Genomic DNA, 18,806 nt, shown 5'->3' on the forward strand with positions numbered 1-18,806 from the left:
AGGCACCATATTAATTAAACTAGTATAACAGTTTATTGCTATAATTGCTTGTCATTTACAATGCTGTTCCAGTTTGTAGCTACTACTTAATTTTTGCATGTTGTCATTACATTTTTAACTTTTTGTTCAACTAATAGCTTAATTTGTGTATCAATGCTTCATGTTGATGTCATTTTAGCAATATGCTGCAACTGCTAACAAACTATCCGCTACACTTTTAACTAATTATTCTATTAGTTTATTCATGATTTTAACTATGAATTTAGATTTTTCCATTTTGTTTAGTAAACAAATATGAACTTTTTATCCATACTATCAACTGAATATTACAGCCACAGCTACAGACTTTTAGCTTAAAATGTTAGCTTGTTTAACACTTTAAAATTTAAACCAAATGTTTGGCTAAAAATGTCAGTTCTTAGCCATAATGCTAAGGTAGCTCATGGTTTAAACAATGTTATTTTCATTTATTTTATTTTTCATCTGGTTTTATTTATTTGTAATTCTATTTGTAGCATTAGCATCTCATTTCTTAATGTTTTTAATAAGTTATATATTCCTTTTGGGTGTCAACTGCTTGCTGAATACTGTTTACTTATCTGCCAAAACCTGTTCAGGTATACAAACAGGCAGGTTCAAAATGCTTCACAAAGCCTATTCACACAGTCAGCTGAGAGTGTTGGAAAACCTTTTCAAGATGAAGTGGGGAGAAAAATTGTGAATCAAAATGTCAGGGACAGATTTTTTAATAGGTGTCATAATTGTTTTTCTGATTTATTTTGTTTAGTGATCTAACACTCAGCCACACAGTGTTGTCATCCCCAGAGTAATGCTGTACAGAGGAAGTCCAGCAGCCTATCCTGTTGCATTGTTTAAAGGAGAGTTCCTAAGCTTGTCTGGATAAAGGAATAAACAATTGAATAAATTCATTAATTAATAAATAAACAAATAAGACAAGAAAGCAATTTGGGACTGGAAGACTCAAGAGTCAGCAATCATCTGAAGGTAAAGACCAGCAGGGCTCCATGCCTTCCTTTACCTTTTATTAGGAGAGCGAAGGACGAAACCCTCCACATGGATCATTGAAGAGGAATGAGGAAAAGAACACGGAAAACAATATAAGGAGTACTTATGCTTGATAAAGTATTAAAAGAAAAATGTTCAGTTTGCAGAGCCAGCATGCTAAAACTCTTTCAGACTGAGCTTATTTCTGCAGTCACTCATGATATCTATTTCTGTGAGTCCTTCAAATCAGAGGCAGATATAGCAAGAACATTAGCTTTGTCTATCAGTGTTGGCTTCTGCTTATCTGTGCAAATTCTGCTTCAAAACAAGCTGCCAAAAAGAGATGTTCAAAAGCAGTTCAACAGCATTAATGGAAAGCTTAGACGAAGCCTGAGAGGGAATGCGAAACTCATGCCATTAACAAAAACGTATCATTTTATTTATTGAAAATCAACATGTCTCTGAAATTGTCCTTCGGAGAGAGTGTGAGCGTGTGTGTGTGGTTGTTTGTCTCGTTTGTCTCCGTTTGGCCCTGTGATGGACTGGTGACCTGTCCAGGGCACCCGATGACCTCTGGGATAGGCTCCAGCCCCCCCGCAACCCAAGCGACGGATTAAGCGAATATAGAAAATATATGGATGGATGAAAATCAACATTTTAAATTAGAAATATGTCTGCTGTAAATCAGCGAGAAACAAAATCAGTTAAAGAAATCTCTGAAACATTACAGTATAAAAAAATCTAAAGTCTCTAAATAGGGTTAGGGTAAGATGTACTAGTTTATAGTGATTAATAGAATTGCTTTCTATTTCTTTATTCAGTATACTTGGAGTTAGTACTTTTTAGCTGGAAAACTAATTAACATCACTATATAAAGTTTTTTTTTAAAGTTCTTGTCCAAATTTGACAATATCTTTGACAAAAATAATATTCATAAAAAGACATGGATGAATCATTCTGAGGGTTTGTCCAGGCATCTTAGATTTTACTCTCAACTACTAATTAAAACAAATGCAGCAGTAAATTTCATTTAAGCTGGGATTTTTTTTTCTCACTAGGGAATTTACATGATGCACCTGAATGCAACACCAAAGCATTAGGAAGCCACTGGCTGTTTGATGTTTCAGTCATGATTAAAGATGTGATGTGCAACCAAAATAATACCACTGGGTGCCACACTAGAACTTCAGACTAATTGCAAAACAAACTGAGCCAAAAACCAAAGCATAAAAAATAGCTTATGAGGTCTATAGACTAGCTCATGTATCTCCATAGGTGACCTATATACTCTGAGTGTAACTCTATTTCTGTGAGTTTCTTTTTTTAACTAAAGGTGTGTTATTCATAAAAGTCACAGCGTAGCTTCCTCCAAAAGGGACCCAAATGCATGAACACACACAAACTTTGTTAATTTGATCAAAAGTTTGCACGCTGTGCTGAAAACCCCAAGCTACATCTTCACATAGTAGGTATTTGTTGCAGTGATGTTAAGATTTGGATTAGTTTACACTGGAACTTTGACATTTGACATTGTTCGCCAATAGTTCAATGTGTTCACAAAAGAAGACGGGCAAATACTTATTTGTATTAATACATTTAGGATTTTCCTTTTTTGCCCAAGTGATGTGTCAATCAAAAGCTAACCATGTCTGTAACATCTTGGATACTATAACATCACGCCTTTTAGAATATAAGGTGAGTTATGACAGAGAATACATAGAAAATATGGCCCAACTGACAGCTAACTTTGTCAATGTTTTCTTTTGTCGCAGTTATTGGCATTGATTGTACCTGCTGTGGTGATTGTGTCTTTAAATGGTTACCATCAGTTTAACAAGCTGGTGACCCACCAATTGGCAGTTTCCCTGTCAGGTTTTAAATTTGTTGTAACAAAGCACTGTTCAGAAGTTCAAATGCTGAAATAAACTGGGTAAGTTCCACCTCAGAGGAGTCGAGGTGGTTAGGTATATCAGTTTTGGTGTTTTGGTGTTATGTTTCTGCACGAAATAGTAAAGAGGGTAAAAAGCAACCACTTTGAACACTGTACTGTATCTCTCCTCTTGACTCAGAAATGCATTTCAGTCACAACATGGTTTCTTGATATGTAAGTTGTGTAGTTTATCCTCAAATTAGTCATTCTTGCAATCTTCTGCAGTTATAAACAAACCGCCCTGTTATTCACAGAGGGTCACAATTCTGCTGATCGCTATTCATAGAAGGTCAGGTCAACAGTGTTCTTTTTTATTTTTCCTCTATCACAGCTTTACTCTTCTGATTGTAGTCATAGTAGCCACTAAATCCCTCCTTAAGAGAATGCTAACAAAGATATGAATTATTAGTTATACTTCATATACAGCAAACTTTCTAGTCAAAAGCAGCCAACTCTGTTTCAAATGATTGTCTGAAGAAAGGTAAATGAAGAAAACTCACAAATCCTCTAATAGGCTTACTTCTGAAATGTGGCGTACATTACAAAAATGAAAGAGTATCTTGTTGTACCAAGTGCCAAGGATTACTGCCTTACCCTTCATTCTTTAGTATGTAAGCCGCTTAACCTGCAGGGTTTAGCCAAACGTGTTCACTACATCTGGGTATATTTACATACATTTGTCTGGAAAAACATTTCTGCAGCAATTTGTAGGGTTAATTATCTGAAATTGTACTTTAGACGCGTGAGAAAATCAGCTTATTTATTGCAGGGAGGAGCAAAGCTTAACATTTTCTTGAGTCAAGGCGCAGTTCTCAGATTTTATTTATGTATTTACAGAAACTACAGGGTGCATTTTTCTCAGTCCAAGTGGGAGTTTTTTTCTTTTTCTTGTGTTAGGAGTGTTCAAAGATCATTTCGGAAAAATAGCATTTTCTCACAATCTCTGATGTGGCATCCAAAGAATTTTCTCTTTCATCTCCACTGTACTGGACTTTAGGGGGAAATCACAGAATCTTACACACTGTGAAAAAAAGAAATCACAACCATCTGCATGTTAACATACCTTTTGAACGCAATCCTTTATCTTAACTACAAAGAAGAAAAAGGACACCACACGTGCAAATATTGTACATCAGTAAAACTACACTATATTTGAATGGATAGTTCCTATATGGTGTCACCTGTTGTTTCACTACCATTTTGAAGCCTCAAATTCGGCATTCTTCGCGCACTATGTGGATCTGTCTACAGTCACAAGTTGGAGAATTTATACAGTAAACAAATATGTTCATTTAAAAATGACATACTTAGACATACTTACCATCAGCATCAGGGAATTAATCATGTTATCAAGACTAGAATAACTTGTGGCAAAGATTTATTGATCATGAATTCCTTGAGGGAGGTTAAGTTTTTTTACATTTTTTAAAATTGTTTATGAGTATTGGAAATCCAAAGATGTTTTGGAGCAAACCCTTAATGGTAGTTTATGGTATTGCACTTCAAGACAGATATGTGATTGCATTAAATCCAGATCAACTCAGATGGACCCGAATTGTGGTCACTTCTGGACCATAGACAGAATTTAACTGATATGTGACAACTTGTGAGATGAGTACTGAGAGCAAAGCACTCACTCACCACAATAATAGAATACAGGAGTCATAGGTCCAACCAATTTGAATGAATATAGCTTGGATGACTGTGGTATCTCCTGTACTGCTGGTTGTGAAAAGTACAGTTGCGTATGATTCAAATGATTCACTGACAGACAATTGGAAAAACAACAGGAGTCGAGATTTGAGATCACTCTTAATTTTAATGGCTGTGTGGAAAAAGAATGAAAAAAATAGTGAATGAGGAAGTAGAACAGACTAAGTGAAATGGTGGTTTTTTTTGTGTTTGTGCGTGTGATGAGCTGCACTTAGCCTCAAACTTCTGTCAAAAGCAACCTATCTAAATATGTTCTATTAACAGATATATCCATTTTACAGTATGTTGTGTAATACATTTTCAGCTCAGTTTAGCAGCACTTCCACCCTCTCCTTCTTATTCATCGTGAGTTACCTGAACAAGTTCAGTGCCAGATATGAACATTAAAGTCACAGCGTAATGCACAACATTCCTGAGCATTTTCAGTCTTTTGGCATTTCAAAAGAGCCCTCCACACATTGACCTTTTCTCAGCATACCTCTCTCTTTTCCTCTGACTCACAGCCCATTGTACTTATCCTACTCAGCAGTGCTGTTTGCTTGCTGTCCTTGCCTCCCCTCCACTCACCCTTCACTTCCACCCACATGTCTCCTCATCCATCCTGTCAGAGAACAATACAGAGGAGAGCTAACAACTGTAATTACCACAGCTGTAAGTTACACTGGCTGAAAAAAGTGTGTACCAAACAGGAAATACATTTGGAATATGGAGGAAGAGTAGGTGCAATACATGTATTGATCACATAATGTATGGATAAGGTATATGTTGTAAAAATGTGACAACAGCTTAGTGGTGAGAGAAGGTTTACCCATGGTATCAGCTCTGTGCCTTTTGTACTCACTCAGAGCTTGCAGTAGTATTAAAGCAGCAGGCCTACATACGTACACAAGTGCATATGGAACTAACACAGGAGGCATCTGCCTCATAATACACATATTTGAACCCAGGCTAATCACCATGGTTACAGGCCTTCTGGCTACTGCTGATTGGCTGATAAAACTGCAATGACCCATGATTGACTCTCCCCTGTGGGTTCTCATTGGCTGTTTGCCCCAGGATGATGATGTCATTGTGTTTGGCATGTTGCAGTAGATGTGGCATTGAGACATGCACTACTGTGCATGGGCAGCGAGGGCAGAATTAGATCAAAGCTGGAGGTGACAGCGGTGTGAGTCTCAGTGTTAGTGTCCTGGCGGTAGAGGTGTAAGATCCAAACACATTTGATTCCTTCAGACCTGTTTCTGTAGCTTTCAAGGTTTGTCGGGACCTTGCATGAACTTCTGCATAAAGTGACTTTTATTTCTTGTAGTTAGAAAGTCAGTCAAACGAGCACAGTTGCAAAATTACTGCAGAGAAACTAAATAGATCAAATAGGCACAAAATGACCAGAAAAACTCTTTAGTCCAACTTGTCCTTGTACTAAATAATAAGATGTCATTTGGTATGTACAATGATCTATTCTGTAGGCCATACTGCTTGTGCTTCTGCAAAAGTCTATAAACTATACATTCTTATCAGTTCTGATTCTGACAACAGCATTAAAGATGTAAACGACAGAATTGAAAACAGAGTACAATCTATAGACTGCACAGTATTTTATGCATGACAATCAGATGGTAGTATTATTTATTGTCCCAGAGGGGCTTGTAATGGGTCCATAGATTCAGCAGTATGAGGCAAGTAAGTTTTGATTGACAAATTACATACTTTATTTTATCAAAATACAAAGATTTTACTATTTTTATGCTGACTTAACTAATAGTTAACTGGAAAGAAGAGTTTTAAAAACAACATATGTATGCTAGTAAAATTTGCAAAAACAGTGCTCACATAATGATGCTTAACATGCTTAATGTTCACAGGATTTGCCAGCTTAGTTTAATGTGTCAGAATGCTGATATTTGTCAAGTTTCAAGGTTATTTAGTCATTTTGCAAATTATCAGACTTTTGAGGTTTGATTTGATAGTAGTTCAGAATAGCAATGTTCAAAATATTTTATAAAAGATCTGCTGTTCATCTCAATACGTTTTAACAAAAAATGTAAATCCGATCAACAATCTTAGATGCACAAACAAGTATTGATTTCTGTATTAGTTGCTGTGCAGTCTGTCACATCTCAACCCAACTTCTTAGTTATAACGCTTTCATCTATCCTCTGACCATGTGACCCCTCCCGTCTGTCTCCACTCCTCCTGCTGCTGCTGAGTCATCCTGAACCCCCTGTCCAGTCTACTCTTCATGACCCCCCAAACTCCTTGCACTGCTTCAATGAACCCATTAAGTCAACTAATTACTCTTCCCAAAGCTGCTCAATGAAGCCTTTAATTGAATAAAACTGAAGTCCGTCTTGAAATTGGTGCAGACAACAGCACCAATTTGATGGCCTTGTTAGCATCCTGAAAAAAATGGGGACTTAGACCAGCCTAGAGATCTGTGGGTCTTCACCCAACAGTTGTATGATGGTGGACAGAAACCTTATTCATTTCCATTTGTAATCAGTTCTATTGGTCAGCCTTTACATCTGTTTGTGATTCCACAGACCAAGGAAACATATCACAAAGAGCTTGTGATTTAATGTGGTTACTCCTCTGGATTGTCCAGCTGTGGGAAGTACTTTGTATCTCAACCCCACCTCAACCCCACCTCCATCTTAAAATATTTAAAAATCTTAATTATTATATTTCTTCATAGTATTTTAAAAGTTATTTAATACCATTTATACTTCTATTTACTCTTTACCAGCTGGGAGCAGTATGGAGCCATAGGTTTCATTCAGTTACACATGAATACACAGCAGTACAATCTAGCAAGCTGCCATGCAAGACCTCCAATGTAATCTTAAAAAGTTTGTCGTCTAGATAAACGTAGCTTTTTCTTTATACAAAAAACACAAAATCTATCAGTTATAGTATCATGAGACCTGGGGCGAATAGAAGCAGAATGAAGTGCAGGCAAACTAAAACAAACTGCAGTCAGACAGTTTGGCATTTCACCTTGATGCCACAGGGAACGCTGTCTTTAAATTGCCCGGCAATACTTGATTTTTTACAGCACCATATTATCAGTAACTTAATTTAATGAAAGTTCAAAGTGAATGCACACATGGCTATAATAAACATTGTAACCTGCAAATTGATGATAAAAGTAAAATTATTGATTTAATCGGATACTATGTTATTGAACTTGCTCACTTTCTGTTCAAAGTGCTTTGGCTTTTGTTGTAAATTGCCTCTCTATATAAATAAACTGAGTTGAACTTAACTGTTTGGTCCTAATGTGCCTAAAGTTTACAGAAGGGTGAGCCAATGTGAGAGCAGTTTACATTTCACCAGTTGTGGTTGTGGTCTCCTGACGTCATCTTTAAGTTTTCCAATCTTCCATGCTTGAAGCTCTAACTAAGAATTTCTCTGTTGACAAATATAACATTAAGAAGATCGCATTAGTATGCCCCCGAAACACACTGAAATCCTATGTCAGTACACAAGTGGACATACATAAACACATAGTCCAACTAACGCGACAGGATGCAGTGATAGCATCACTTCCTCAGGATAACTATGGACACATGTGACTGTGAGAAATAAATTGGAAATGCCTGTGTTAGATTCTCTTTTCACTGCCGTTTCTTTGCACTGCTTTAGGGATTGAGGAGCTTCATCAGACTGCAAATGAAATAATTATATTTAGAAGACTGATGGAACCTAATATTTCTGTAATATTCTCTTAGTTTAATTTTCCCTAGACCTTCTTATTCTTCATTATATTTTGGAAAATAGCAATTGAACAGCTTAATAAAAACTGAAATCCATTAACAACATCTTGTCAGTTTTTAATTACCCACATTTTGGGTTTCCAATAGAAATTCACAAGATTTGCACCTTTATGTCTTCCCATGCAGAAACACACATGAGCAACAACAGACTTATTATCTGCCCTGCAGCATTAACTTGAGTTATCTGGTGGTAGAAACCAAAAGAGACAGATCCTGACCTGGGAGCGGGGAGAGGACGATACTCTAGTGAAGCTAATTAGATCAGAAAAGTGTTACATGTGGAGTCAAGTGTGTTAAAGAGACAGATAAAACAGTAATGCAGGTGTATTCTAAAGCAGTAGTTTGTGTTTGGGGGTGAGTGTGTGTGCGTGTGTGTGTGTTTGTAGGGGTGGGGGTGAGGTGGGGGGGTCGGGTCAACAAACAATGATAGCTATTTGTCTTCAACGCACACACACAAAAACTGTATGTGTCACATGGACATAAGAGTAGAATAAATTCTCTGTATATCCAAACTTGGTTCAAAATTGGGTTCAGTCATGGTGGGAGCAGACAGGGTTAAAGGCTGCAGTTATACCTCATATGTTGGTCACTGCTTGACCAAAGTAGGAAATATACCTGTGCTTGAGATGAGCTTTATTTACTGCAGTCTTCGTCCCAAACAGTAAGTGTCACTACTAAGAAAAATGACACTGCTGCACCACTGGAAAAGCTATCGAGGAGTCGTAAAGGAAGTACATCATTCATACACAACCTCAACCAATCTTTGACTTTTGGGTGGTTTTCAAAGTAACATTTTGAAATTATTCTACCTACCTTCAATTTTCTTATTTTTTTAGCATGAAACAGGAATGAGGTAGCTCACTGGGGCCTGATCTGTAAGGAAGAGACAGTACTGATAAGGGTTAAACTTACGTGTCAATCTCTGATGAATAACACAGACTCTGTAGTTCTTTTCATTTTTTTATTGTCGGAATCAATCACAGCTCCCGTCCCCTCTGAATTACATCCTACGCAGAATGGAAGGAAAAGTTAAAAAATAATCTTTACATGTATATAAACCCGCATTTCTGCAACTTTACCCACAGAGTAAGGCAAAGCAAATGCAATACAACATGAAAGAGCTAATCAATTGTTACTTAACAACAAAGCTAAGTCTGAATCCGTCTTTCTGATTGTTCCTTGAGTTCTCTTCAGAGGCAAAATTCAGTCTGTTTCTTCCTGTCTTTATCTTGGAAATGTGTGTATTTTTACTTCTTTCTTTCTCTGATAATATTATTGTAGATCTTTTTGCTGGCTCTGCCATGGTGTTTTGTCACTTTTTTTTCAAAGTTTTATTTGATATTCTGAAATTATAATTGTCTAGTTGTTAGTGAGTCAAGCTAAATAATGTAGACAGCAGACTTGTGAACTGCAGTTTCTCAGCCATCGAACGCTCCAGGGCAGTTTCAGGCCCAGGAATGTGCACAATGTGTTGTGATCCCTAGTAAAAGAGATGTGGGTCCAGTTGCTGACTGGCCAGAGGCAAACTTAATGTTGAACTAGAAAGACTTTATTAAACAACTCATGGGTGCTGTAGAACAGTAAATTCAAACAAAAGCAAGTATAAAAAAAAGTAGCAGGACAGGAAACCCATGGTGAATAAAACAATGATGAACTGGCAAATAACTGAGGGAAACAGAGAGCTATAAATACTGGGAGGATTGATGAGTAAATTGATATCAGGTAAGTGATTAACAGGCAACAGGTGTGGATAGAGACCAAGGGACAAGTCCAACACAATTAAGGGCATCTAAGGGGTGCTTAACTGAAAGGTTGAACTAAAAAGAACATACATGGAATACAAACCCAGAAAAATATGAATATGAATTCAGAGTAAAACACATAATAATGCTTAACTACGGACTAAGGAAACAAAAGCTAGAAACAAAACAAGACACAAGCAGAATATAAACACTGAATCTAATATAGAGGACTGAAAACTAAAACAGAATACACAAAGAATAAACCTCAAGCAAAATACCAAAATACAAACAGAGACTTTGTGTTTCATCTTCCTCTCGAGGCACTGGGAAAAACTAAACCAGAACAAAAAAATCTAAGCAATGATGATAATCAAATAACTAAAGTGAACATAACTTCGGAAACCAAGAGACTAAAAAACAAAGAATAAAGTAGAATGCAAAAACCAACAAACTAAAACCCCATTAGCATAGCAAAAACCCACAAAACCTTAACACAATGAAAATCAGAATACCTCAAGCAGCCAGAAGCACATACTTTTAAGGTTCACACACTTCTCTAGTGTTGCCTTAATGAACAATGTCACAAACCAAGAGGACAATCGCAGTCAGTATTACAACAGCTTACGTTTTCCAACACAGATGCCTGCAGACACAGACTGGCTTGCAGACTTTCAAATTTGCTGCTCGTGCAGCGTACAAAAAGTTGCGAATTCAACGATCAGTCAGACGAAACAAACCCCAAACACAATGCGCACTAGTTATTATCACACAGTTAACAACAACGATCACAAACTAAGCTCGAGGATGGCAGAATGTCTCTCCCAAGGCTTGAACCCCCAAGCCATCAAACTGGTAACCCGGAGCATAACGCAATCACCAAACGCAAGATAAAAAGACAAATCAGGCAAGTTAAAGTCATGAAAACATATTTTCTCCAAACTGCATGATACACAGTGTCTTTATGTCAGGGATAAACAGGAAAACATCTCAATGTTACAGAGAAGCAAACACACAGAGGGCCACATATCTGTCCCTCTGCAATTAAAGTCTTAGTCATACTGCACCAAAGGCTATTTCAGTCCTCTTCCAGCCCAGTTTCCTCATGCATCTTCAGAGCATGCTCTTTTCCATTTTCTTCTTCTTTTTTCAGTTTCTTTGGCTTTTTCATGTTGACACAGTAGTGATTCAAAGTCTACTGATGCCGATTATTATTGATTCATGCCACAAGGCCAATCTGAACTCACAAACCGGCTGCGGCTAAAGAAGCTGCAAATGTTTGTATTTTGTGAAGAAGACTAATGTTTTCATTCCAAATACAGCACACACACGTCTTTACTGAGTGGCAGGAGAATCATCCTCCTTGACGACTCTCATCGGTCTGACATGTGAACATTCAACATGACTTTTCTTGCTCACTTGAACATGCATCCATCCTACATCTAACTGTCCTGTCACTCACTCAATAGACAGAGAAGCTCTCTGAATAGATCCCCTCTCTTGTCAGATTTTCCTCCCACACCTCCAAGCTTGCCACAGATCCACTGTTCCTGCGCAGCCCAGAATTCAGCTGAATGACAGGGCTGTCCAACACGCCACGTCTGCTGCCGACAAATCTGGCAGTTTCCCCATTCTCTATCATCTGCTCACATCATCTTCCTCTCAAGATAAATTCCATCTGTTTCTGCTGGTTTTTCAGTCCTCAGACTTTTAAGACTTTTCCCGTCTTGCAGAATATCACTGTTCTTCTTTATTTGATAAAAGTCACATTAGCCAACCTCATGACATGAAAAGGATAAAAAAAACAACAGCTGGAGGAGAGGCACTGCACCCACTATCTTGTCAATTCTCTCCAGCTCTGGTGACACATTATGAAAGCAGTGCAGCGGAAATTTTCTGTTTTACAAATGCGATTTTCTGTTCATACCCTGCGGGACATATTGACACAGTGCACACTGTGAAAAAAAAAGGCAGTCGAATGGAGTCGCTGTCACATAATGAAAATCTGGGGTGTACTGAACACATTTACAAAAAATTATTTAAGATAGCTTGCCTTCAGCAAAACAATGATATCACCAGGACATGCAGACTGACATCACCTATTTATTGACACCCTCCACCTGCAGTGTGACTAAAATGATTTGGGATCCGTGATGGTGAATGGTTGAAATTGTCCACCCAACAAGAAAAAGGTAGATGTTTCTTTAAAAGAAGCAACCTTGGCCAGGAGTGAACAAAGACTCTGCAGAATGAGGTCATCATTAGAAGAAGTGAGCTCATGTCTTAACTGCCAGCCATAATAAACACCTATTATGGTAACAGTGAGCTGCAAATGGAGATTTTTGTCTAAGTCAAAATTTTTTCACGGTAATATGCCGCCAAATAAACATGGTTGAAATTTTTATCGTGTTTACAATAATGGGAGCACCTCAGCTAGAACAGACAAATATTCAAGTTATTCAGTGCAAGAAAGTGACCAAAAAATCTTATTCAGGAGAATTCTTTTGTTCCTTCTTATTAAGCAGTGTCAGAATGCAAAAGGATTTTTACAGATAGACCATAATAGTTGGTGGCCTTTCCTCAGACAAAGACTAAGAGCAAATTTATGAAAGTCCAAAGATAGGAGGGAAAGAGTTGCATGGAAGCAAATCTCTCATAACCATATCCATCATAACCAGCTATAATTGATCGGATTAAGTGTTTATGTGGTGACACTTAATATTGAATGGATTATCCAAAAGTTAACACCAACACTCTCAACGGCTGTGTAGCAGTACATGGACAGACATATGTTCAACTGGAGTCCTTCTGATCAGAGTCCAATTCAACTGTTAACATAGGAGCTAAATAAAGCGATCAAAAAGACGTGGTGTCACATCTGCAGTTTCACACCTGCTTTGAACAAGTGTAGTATAAAATACTTATCCACGACTCAGAACATTCTCTTTCTACCTATTTTATGTCTCTCTCAGTAAAACAGGTTGGCTGATCAAATACAGAGAATGTCTTTTATACCCATTTATCAAAAATTGTGTTTGCCTGATATTTGAAAAAAAGAAAATAGTTGAAAATAGCAAACATTATTGTGAAAGCTTTCAAGGACGTAAGACCTGGACAGGAGAGATGTCTGTTTTTAGTAGTAGTGGAATATTCGGTTAACAGTGGTAATCTGAGATGGATTTAGTTGTATGTTAGTGTCAGTGAGAACAAGCACCTTGGAGGTAATACTAAATAGATTGATCCAGCTAGCTTCAAAATATATGTACAGTACCACAACACTGCGGACAGCAGTTAGACTTCACGTACCCTATTTGAAATGTCTTTCTATTTAAGATTTGAAAGGCTAAATTCTGTAGGTAATTTGTTGTCAATATGAAAATAGGAGCAATTATCACATCTGCTCACGTCTGTGATGTAATGAGTTAGACCATGACAAAGACGCCTGCTCTTCATCTGAGATAGATAGATAGATAGATAGATAGATAGATAGATAGATAGATAGATAGATAGATAGATAGATAGATAGATAGATAGATAGATAGATAGATAGATAGATAGATAGATAGATAGATAGATAGATAGATAGATAGATAGATAGATAGATAGATAGATAGATAGATAGATAGATAGATAGATAGATAGATAGATAGATAGATAGATAGATAGATAGATAGATAGATAGATAGATAGATAGATAGATAGATAGATAGATAGATAGATAGATAGATAGATAGATAGATAGATAGATAGATAGATAGATAGATAGATAGATAGATAGATAGATAGATAGATAGATAGATAGATAGATAGATAGATAGATAGATAGATAGATAGATAGATAGATAGATAGATAGATAGATAGATAGAAAGAAGTTGAGTCACCTTGTCCAGTCAACAGTCTTTATTTTAATTTCTGCTTCTGTCTTTCACTCCTGTGCAATACAAGATTTAAAAAAAAAAAAAACCCTGAGGGTCCAGAGAAATAAAATCTATTTTTCTGCTCCTACACATTGTGACTCATCTATCCACACTGAGCTTACCCTCCTTTATCTACCTCCCTCTTAAGCACGGTGCTTTTTGAGTGAGCCTCCACTCTAAGACGAGCTGTTTGACTTTGACCTGCACGGTCAGATGGAACTCTTCACCACGACACCCTCGCATCTCAACCTGAATTAGAAACCTGCATATGCAAAACAGGCCACACAGTTCGTTTTGCCTGCTGATGCCTTGGATGCAGGTAATGATGAACTGAGCTCCAGCTCTCACAGATGCCATGGCTCAGTCGCAGGTCACAGAATTCTTTTATGGAGTCTTTTGATAAAGCTTATTTTGATGGCATAACTGTTGTGGTCTGATGTTTTGCAATAGATTCTATGTCTCAACACCTTACCTTTTTTGTTGTAGATTGTCACACAGCTCTCCCTAAATTCCCTCAGCATTCATGATCATTTTAACTTAATCTTCTATCAGGCTCTTCACAATTTGGTGGTATGTATCTAACAACTAGCACGCTAATAAAACTATGTTGTTTTCTGTTCCAGTGGACAATGGCATGGTATTAAGAATCACGTTTTGAGTGTCATATTAAACAATTTGCAAGTAAAACGCAATATGATTGAAATTTAAGAAATTGCAATGATTACAAACACCAAAAACTGGTCCACTGAACCATGAATGAAGTTTTGAGGGGATCTGAAGGAAGTGTAGAGAGGATTAGGGGAACCCACAAACACTCAAAAGAACAAAAACCCTCTCCAATTAGGTTAGGATATATAACTGACATTTTTAAGCCATATTAACCTTATTAAAAATGATCTTCACTCTTTTATTTTCTGCATAGTTTTAATCTACTTTAACTTCTTTACTGTAAATTCTTTGATGTGTACTGTATAATAGCTTTAGAGTCAAAAGGAGTATAATGAGTGCACAAAGATAAAAGTGTGTCAAATAAACTTTCCACCCACCATTTATATCAGCAATATATTAAAAGGGTATATAATTTCTATGATTTTTCCACTACTATAAACTACTGCCCTGAAATGACTGTAGTTCATCACCTCTCTAGTTTCAATAGAAACCAAATATTAAGACTATCATGGATGTTGTAAATAATATTTTGCATGACTGCATCCGTCTTAGCTTGAGCTGAAGTGGCAGCTTCTGGCAGTTGTGAACCACTTTTCCCCACCGTAAAATAAATCACATTTGAATCTCATACACATCATCACCTACATCTGTGTGTGTGTGTAGAATGTGTTTTACTTTCGGAATATAATGTTTTCACATGTGACCTATGATTTATGCGGTAATTATGTGAACAATCACATTTATCAACAATAAATAAAATTTTAAAAAACACATTCGAAACCAGAGACTTGGCAAAAAGACAAAGAGAGGTCAGTGTGTTTGTGGTTCCACGACAGGGCCGTCATTCACCAGAATACAATAGTACCAGCTAGTACAGTCGCCCCACTGTCCCGTCTAGTGGCAAAATGGCAGAATGCAGACTGACCTACAGTATGGCTTCTCCCTTTTTGCTCATTTTTGAGACAGACACACTCGTTCACGCAGAGCACAAGAGACCACTCAGTCCAGGAGTGACTAGCAGCATTCATCAAGGGAAAACAGTGATTTTGGGGAAAGTATTTGGCCCACATTTGACAGCAGGGGAGAGGGCAAATGTTCAGACGAGTGACACAAACAGCCACGCAAATTTGGAGCCAAGCCATCCCACCCTATTTCAGTTTCCTGTCAACAGTTACAATAGTATATGCCTGCAAGCTGTGAAACCCAACCCTATCTTATCAAGTGCAGGCTCAGACACAGCCACAAAACTCTGTAGTCTGCTTGTGTGTGAGGGACAGAGTGAGTATGTGCTTGTGTGCTGGTGTGTTCCCCAGGAGGCATGGGGAATGAATTCAGTCCACAGGAATGCACAGCTGAGTCTGGGTGTTTTTACATCAGAACACCTACTGTATGTTTTTGGATGTAACCGTGCTACCTTCTCAGCTTTCTATCAACCCTTGTATTTGGTCTACACTGTCTATTTGTCCTTGATGCTTGGCCCCGAGTTGTATTTTGATTTATGAAAAACTTAAATAAACAGCCCGATTTCTTGTGAAAATGGTTTTACCTCCTGATTAAACTGTAAACTAATACGCAAAAGCTCCCACAAGCTGGGCTAACACATTTGATAGCAAAACAAAATATTTCAAAGTTATTAAGATTTTGCAAAAAGTATACAAAAAGAATAGTTTCCATTCACAAAACAAATGTGATGTTTCAGAAAGGCGGAAATTCTTGTTATTGGAGGTCTTGCTTTTGTGTTTCATTTTGAGTGAAAAGTTGAAAAACTGTGATTTCAAATATCTATCTCGATTCCTTTCACACAATCATTTGAACTGTGATTCTTGTCTTCTTGATATCCTCTGAACATGCATGTGCTGATCTGCGACTGCAGCTGTTTCAAACCTGAGAGAATATCTTCATCTTGTCCTGGCTTGAACACGTACTCTTTACCGCCTACAGTTCTCTGAAAATAGACAAATACCCACAGGGAGCACGAGGCAGAGTCAGAGCTCTGCACCTTTAGAAACAGTAAATTGCCTTTTGCCAACCACATTACCTTCACTCAGTCTCACTCTTCACTCTCCTTCTGACTTTTCTGATATGTTCTAGAGTGTGTTCAGCTAAGAATATACTATCATACTGAAACCTGAAAAACCTGAAAAAAGGTGATGACACAAAGGATGAGATGTAACTGAAGGGAAATGTTGGAGTAAAAAACATCCTCTTTGACTGCACACTTGCCAGTTGTGGATTTTGCGTACAAGCCTGAAGGGAAAGCCCAAGTTGAAACTTCGATGAAAAGCTTTTAAAATGGCACATGCAAATGTTATGTGTGAGTAATTAGAATAATGGGAAATTCTTTGCAAATGTTGGCTGATCTGGATGAGGGCCAAACACTGAAGCAAAGAGCTCAAATTTGGCAAAAGTTAAGCAGAAAGAAAATCTCACTTCAAGTGAGAACAGCTTCTTGGTGTAAAATCCACTAAGAGAAAAACACGAAGCACTCATTCTCTCACGTAAGAAAGGACAAGCCACTGCGGCCATATCCACCAGTTGTACAGAACCTCGGCATCAGCGCTAATAACCAGCTTTGTTTGACTTCTCAAACAAGAGCTTGTGGCTTTGATTTGGCCAAGTTTGTCATCAAACCTCTGAAATAAAATGACCTCAACTCACTGGTTTGTTATCATTTTGGTGATGCATACCCAGTGTGATGTAGCTGTATTAGAAAGCTGATTTGTATTACTATGTAACATTATTAGGCTAACACAATGATGTAAATACCCTAATGTAAGCAGGTTTATGCCTGTTCATGACACTCACAAATCACAGTGTAATGATATATTGTACAAGCAGGGAGTGGATGGAGATGTAACAGATTGCTACACACAGTATCAATTAAATGCTGGTTTAAGTGTGTTGTTGTCATGGTGACTAAACTAGTGGGCTACCTCTGAAATTCTGTTTCATATTGAATGCTGTTGCTATTGTTCCAGTGCCCGTCTCTTTATTCTTAACCTTGGTCCTCATTGTGTCTGTCTGTCACTGCTTGTATCTGTCTGACTGGCTGAAGTTAAACAGTTAAACAGCATCTAACTGCCTTGTCTTCTGCACCGCCCCACTCTTTGTATGTCTCTTTCCATTTCTCTCCCAGCTGTGCTCTCTGCCATGTTACCATGTTAGACAGTTAGCAGACATTGTGGCACAAGATTCTGTGGGGGTGGAGGATTTCTGCCACAGGGGGTTTACAGTCTTTCTCCCCCCACGTTTCTAAAGGAAACAGCCTGTTTCATTGTTTACCCCAGTGTTCAGAGGCACTAAGGTAAATGGTTTTATGTGATCTGCCTAATCTGAGAGAGAAAGCCTGACTGGAGAAGCGTGGGAGCTTTGGAGTATTTTGATTTAAGTGACCTTCCTCTATTATGCTGTCTGGCTCTGCTGCAAGTCTATGCAGGTACAAAGCAGAAAGAGGCAGCCAGCCACTGAGACAGGATCCTACTTATATCTATCAAGTTAAAGGATCAGTGTTGCTGAAAGATGGAGCTGCACATTTCCTGCTTGCTCTTTTTTAAATACTAGCTATATATTAAATTTTTTAAAAATTGTTATCACATTTTTAGGGCACAGTTGCAATTAATTAATTTTCTGAAAACCCTGACAAGGTTTCAGATGGATGGGTCCTGTTGCAGGTGAAGTTGGTCTATTTTTGACGTGTTTTAAGTAGAGATCCACACAAAATTTTTCAGAAAAAAAAGAACAATGACATAATAAGTTAATCAGGTTGTAAACAAGACAACTGTATAAGGAGGCAACTCACCGGCATTTTACAGTTCTAGAAAGTATGGCTATGTACGTATATTCTCAATGCTTCAAAAAAAGAAATATGCATGTGCATGCCTTATCAAACAGAAAAGAACATTGAAGTTGGTGAATAGGAAAGCAAAATTTTATCTGGCTTGACGACAATGTAAGATCTCCCTATTTACTTTCATTCTACCTAACCTTTTGGTAAGATAAAGGCCAAACTCAGAAGAAAGAAAAGAAACCTAAAAGAAACCTATTCATTTGAGTTCTGGG

Source organism: Leuresthes tenuis, unplaced genomic scaffold, assembly GCF_036924035.1.
Source record: "Leuresthes tenuis unplaced genomic scaffold, fLeuTen1.0.hap1 SCAF_9, whole genome shotgun sequence".
In the NCBI taxonomy this organism is placed as follows: domain Eukaryota; kingdom Metazoa; phylum Chordata; class Actinopteri; order Atheriniformes; family Atherinopsidae; genus Leuresthes; species Leuresthes tenuis.